This window comes from Pseudophryne corroboree, chromosome 5, assembly GCF_028390025.1.
Source record: "Pseudophryne corroboree isolate aPseCor3 chromosome 5, aPseCor3.hap2, whole genome shotgun sequence".
NCBI classification, from domain to species: domain Eukaryota; kingdom Metazoa; phylum Chordata; class Amphibia; order Anura; family Myobatrachidae; genus Pseudophryne; species Pseudophryne corroboree.
In genome coordinates this window covers 353288930-353294355 of record NC_086448.1, presented here as the reverse complement: position 1 = coordinate 353294355, position 5426 = coordinate 353288930, and positions in this window count along the sequence as shown.

Genomic DNA, 5426 nt, shown 5'->3' with positions numbered 1-5426 from the left:
TATACGTTCTCTGCCTGAAAAATGCTCCATATCTGTGCTCAGTGTGCTGCATATATCTGTGCTCACACTGCTTTATTGTGGGGACTGGGGACCACCAGTATTATATAGGAGGAGTATACAGTGCAGAGTTTTGCTGACCAGTGACCACCAGTATTATACGTTCTCTGCCTGAAAAACGCTCCATATCTGTGCTCAGTGTGCTGCATATATCTGTGCTCACACTGCTTTATTGTGGGGACTGAAGACCACCAGTATTATATAGGAGGAGTACAGTGCAGAGTTTTGCTGACCAGTGACCACCAGTATTATACGTTCTCTGCCTGAAAAACGCTCCATATCTGTGCTCAGTGTGCTGCATATATCTGTGCTCATACTGCTTTATTGTGGGGACTAAGGACCACCAGTATTATATAGGAGGAGTACAGTGCAAAGTTTTGCTGACCAGTGACCAGTGACCACCAGTATTATAAGTTCTCTGCCTGAAAAACGCTCTATATCTGTGCTCAGTGTGCTGCATATATCTGTGCTCACATTGCTTTATTGTGGGGACTGTGGACCAGCAGTATTATATAGGAGTACAGTGCAGAGTTTTGCTGACCAGTGACCAGTGACCACCAGTATTATACGTTCTCTGCTTGAAAAACGCTCCTTATCTGTGCTCAGTGTGCTGCATATATCTGTGCTCACACTGCTTTATTGTGGGGACTGGGGACCACCAGTATTATATAGGAGGAGTACAGTGCAGAGTTTTGCTGACCAGTGACCAGTGACCACCAGTATTATACGTTCTCTGCCTGAAAAATGCTCCATATCTGTGCTCAGTGTGCTGCATATATCTGTGCTCACACTGCTTTATTGTGGGGACTGGGGACCACCAGTATTATATAGGAGGAGTATACAGTGCAGAGTTTTGCTGACCAGTGACCACCAGTATTATACGTTCTCTGCCTGAAAAATGCTCCATATCTGTGCTCAGTGTGCTGCATATATCTGTGCTCACACTGCTTTATTGTGGGGACTGGGGACCACCAGTATTATATAGGAGGAGTACAGTGCAGAGTTTTGCTGACCAGTGACCAGTGACCACCAGTATTATACGTTCTCTGCCTGAAAAATGCTCCATATCTGTGCTCAGTGTGCTGCATATATCTGTGCTTACACTGCTTTATTGTGGGGACTGGGGACCACCAGTATTATATAGGAGGAGTACAGTGCAGAGTTTTGCTGACCAGTGACCAGTGACCACCAGTATTATACGTTCTCTGCCTGAAAAACGCTCCATATCTCTGCTCAGTGTGCTGCATATATCTGTGCTCACACTGCTTTATTGTGGGGACTCGGGACCACCAGTATTATATAGGAGGAGTCCAGTGCAGAGTTCTGCTGACCAGTGACCAGTGACCACCAGTATTATATGTTCTCTGCCTGAAAAACGCTCCATATCTGTGCTCAGTGTGCTGCATATATCTGTGCTCACACTGCTTTATTGTGGGGACTGGGGACCAGCAGTATTATAAAGGAGGAGTACAGTGCAGAGTTTTGCTGACCAGTGACCACCAGTATTATACGTTCTCTGCCTGAAAAACGCTCCATATCTCTGCTCAGTGTGCTGCATATATCTGTGCTCACACTGCTTTATTGTGGGGACTGGGGACCACCAGTATTATATAGGAGGAGTACAGTGCAGAGTTTTGTTGACCAGTGACCACCAGTATTATACGTTCTCTGCCTGAAAAACGCTCCTTATCTGTGCTCAGTGTGCTGCATATATCTGTGCTCACACTGCTTTATTGTGGGGACAGGGGACCACCAGTATTATATAGGAGGAGTACAGTGCAGAGTTTTGCTGACTAGTGACCAGTGACCACCAGTATTATACGTTCTCTGCCTGAAAAATGCTCCATATCTGTGCTCAGTGTGCTGCATATATCTGTGCTCACACTGCTTTATTGTGGGGACTGGGGACCACCAGTATTATATAGGAGGAGTACAGTGCAGAGTTTTGCTGACAAGTGACCAGTGACCACCAGTATTATACGTTCTCTGTCTGAAAAATGCTCCATATCTGTGCTAAGTGTGCTGCATATATCTGTGCTCACACTGCTTTATTGTGGGGACTGGGGAACACCAGTATTATATAGGAGGAGTAGAGTGCAGAGTTTTGCTGACCAGTGACCACCAGTATTATACGTTCTCTGCCTGAAAAATGCTCCATATCTGTGCTCAGTGTGCTGCATATATCTGTGCTCACACTGCTTTATTGTGGGGACTGGGGACCACCAGTATTATATAGGAGGAGTACAGTGCAGAGTTTTGCTGACCAGTGACCAGTGACCACCAGTATTATACGTTCTCTGCCTGAAAAACGCTCCATATCTGTGCTCAGTGTGCTGCATATATCTGTGCTCACACTGCTTTATTGTGGGGACTGGTGACCAGCAGTATTATATAGGAGTACAGTGCAGAGTATTGCTGACCAGTGACCAGTGACCACCAGTATTATACGTTCTCTGCCTGAAAAACACTCCTTATCTGTGCTCAGTGTGCTGCATATATCTGTGCTCACACTGCTTTATTGTGGGGACTGGGGACCACCAGTATTATATAGGAGGAGTACAGTGCAGAGTTTTGCTGACCAGTGACCAGTGACCGCCAGTATTATACGTTCTCTGCCTGAAAAACGCTCCATATCTGTGCTCAGTGTGCTGCATATATCTGTGCTCACACTGCTTTATTGTGGGGACTGGGGACCACCAGTATTATATAGGAGGAGTACAGTGTAGAGTTTTGCTGACCAGTGACCAGTGGCCACCAGTATTATACGTTCTCTGCCTTAAAAACGCTCCATATCTGTGCTCAGTGTGCTGCATATATCTGTGCTCACACTGGTTTATTGTGGGGACTGGGGACCACCAGTATTATATAGGAGGAGTACAGTGCAGAGTTTTGCTGACCAGTGACCAGTGACCACCAGTATTATACGTTCTCTGCCTAAAAAAATGCTCCATATCTGTGCTTAGTGTGCTGCATATATCTGTGCTCACACTGCTTTATTGTGGGGACTGGGGACCACCAGTATTATATAGGAGGAGTACAGTGCAGAGTTTTGCTGACCAGTGACCACCAGTATTATACGTTCTCTGCCTGAAAAATGCTCCATATCTGTGCTCAGTGTGCTGCATATATCTGTGCTCACACTGCTTTATTGTGGGGACTGGGGACCACCAGGATTATATAGGAGGAGTACAGTGCAGAGTTCTGCTGACCAGTGACCAGTGACCACCAGTATTATATGTTCTATGCCTGAAAAACGCTCCACATCTGTGCTCAGTGTGCTGCATATATCTCTGCTCACACTGCTTTATTGTGGGGACTGGGGACCACCAGTATTATATAGAAGTAGTACAGTGCAGAGTTTTGCTGACCAGTGACCAGTGACCACCAGTATTATACGTTCTCTGCCTAAAAAACGCTCCATATCTGTGCTGCATTGTAGTATATAGTAGGAGTACAGTGCATAATTTTGCTGACCACCAGTATATAATATATAGCAGTACGGTACAGAAGGCCACTGCTTTACCTACCTCTGTGTCGTCAATTATACTATCCATCCATACCTGTGGAGCATTTCAGTTTTGCACAGTTTGCTGACCACCAGTATATAATATATAGCAGTACGGTACAGAAGGCCACTTCTCTACCTACCTCTGTGTCGTCAAGTATACTATACATCCATACCTGTGATGCATTTCAGTTGTGCGCAGTATATATAGTAGTAGGCCATTGCTATTGATACTGGCATATAATTCCACACATTAAAAAATGGAGAACAAAAATGTGGAGGTTAAAATAGGGAAAGATCAAGATCCACTTCCACCTCGTGCTGAAGCTACTGCCACTAGTCATGGCCGAGATGATGAAATGCCATCAACATCGTCTACCAAGGCCGATGCACAATGTCATTGTAGAGAGCATGTAAAATCCAAAAAAATAAACCCAAAAGTCTAAATCAAAATCGTCTGAGGAGAAGCGTAAACTTGCCAATGTGCCATTTACGACATGGAGTGGCAAGGAATGGCTGAGGCCCTGGCCTATGTTCAAGGCTAGTGGTTCAGCTTCACCTGAGGATGGAAGCACTCATCCTCCTGCTAGAAAACTTAAAAGAGTTAAGATGGCAAAAGCACAGCAAAGAACTGTGCGTTCTTCTAAATCACAAATCCCCAAGGAGAGTCCAATTGTGTCGGTTGCGATGCCTGACCTTCCCAACACTGGACGGGAAGAGGTTGCGCCTTCCACCATTTGCACGCCCCCTGCAATTGCTGGAAGGAGCACCCGCAGTCCAGTTCCTGATAGTCAAATTGAAGATGTCACTGTTGAAGTACACCAGGATGAGGATATGCGTGTTGCTGGCGCTGGGGAGGAAATTGACAGGGAGGATTCTGATGGTGAGGTGCTTTGTTTAAGTCAGGCACCCGGGGAGACATTTGTTGTCCGTGGAACGAATATGGCCATTGACATGCCTGGTCAAAATACAAAAAAAAATCACTTCTTCGGTTTGGAATTATTTCAACAGAAATGCGGACAACTGGTGTCAAGCCATGTGTTGCCTTTGTCAAGCTGTAATAAGTAGGGGTAAGGACGTTAACCACCTAGGAACATCCTCCCTTATACGTCACCTGGACCGCATTCATCAAAAGTCAGTGACAAGTTCAAAAACTTTGGATGACAGCGGAAGCAGTCCACTGACCACTAAATCCCTTCCTCTTGTAACCAAGCTCCTGCAAACCACACCACCAACTCCCTCAGTGTCAATTTCCTCCTTAGACTGGAAAGCCAATAGTCCTGCAGGCCATGTCACTGTCAAGTCTGACGAGACCTCTCCTTCCTGGGATTCCTCCGATGCATCCTTGAGTGTAACGCCTACTGCTGCTGGCGCTGCTGTTGTTGCTGCTGGGAGTCGATCGGCATCCCAGAGAGGAAGTCGGAAGACCACTTGTACTACTTCCAGTAAGCAATTGACTGTCCAACAGTCCTTTGCGAGGAAGATGAAATATCACAGCAGTCATCCTGCTGCAAAGAGGATAACTCAGGCCTTGGCAGCCTGGGTGGTGAGAAACGTGTTTCCGGTTTCCACCGTTAATTCACAGGGATTTAGAGACTTGATTGAGGTACTGTGTCCCCGGTACCAAATACCATCTAGGTTCCATTTCTATAGGCAGGCGATACCGAAAATGTAGACAGACGTCAGAAAAAGTGTCCCCTAGTGTCCTAAAAAATGCAGTTGTACCCAAAGTCCACTTAACCACGGACATGTGGACAAGTGGAGCAGGGCAGACTCAGGACTATATGACTGTGACAGCCCACTGGGTAGATGTATTGCCTCCCGCAGCAAGAACAGCAGCGGCGGCACCAGTAGCAGCATCTCG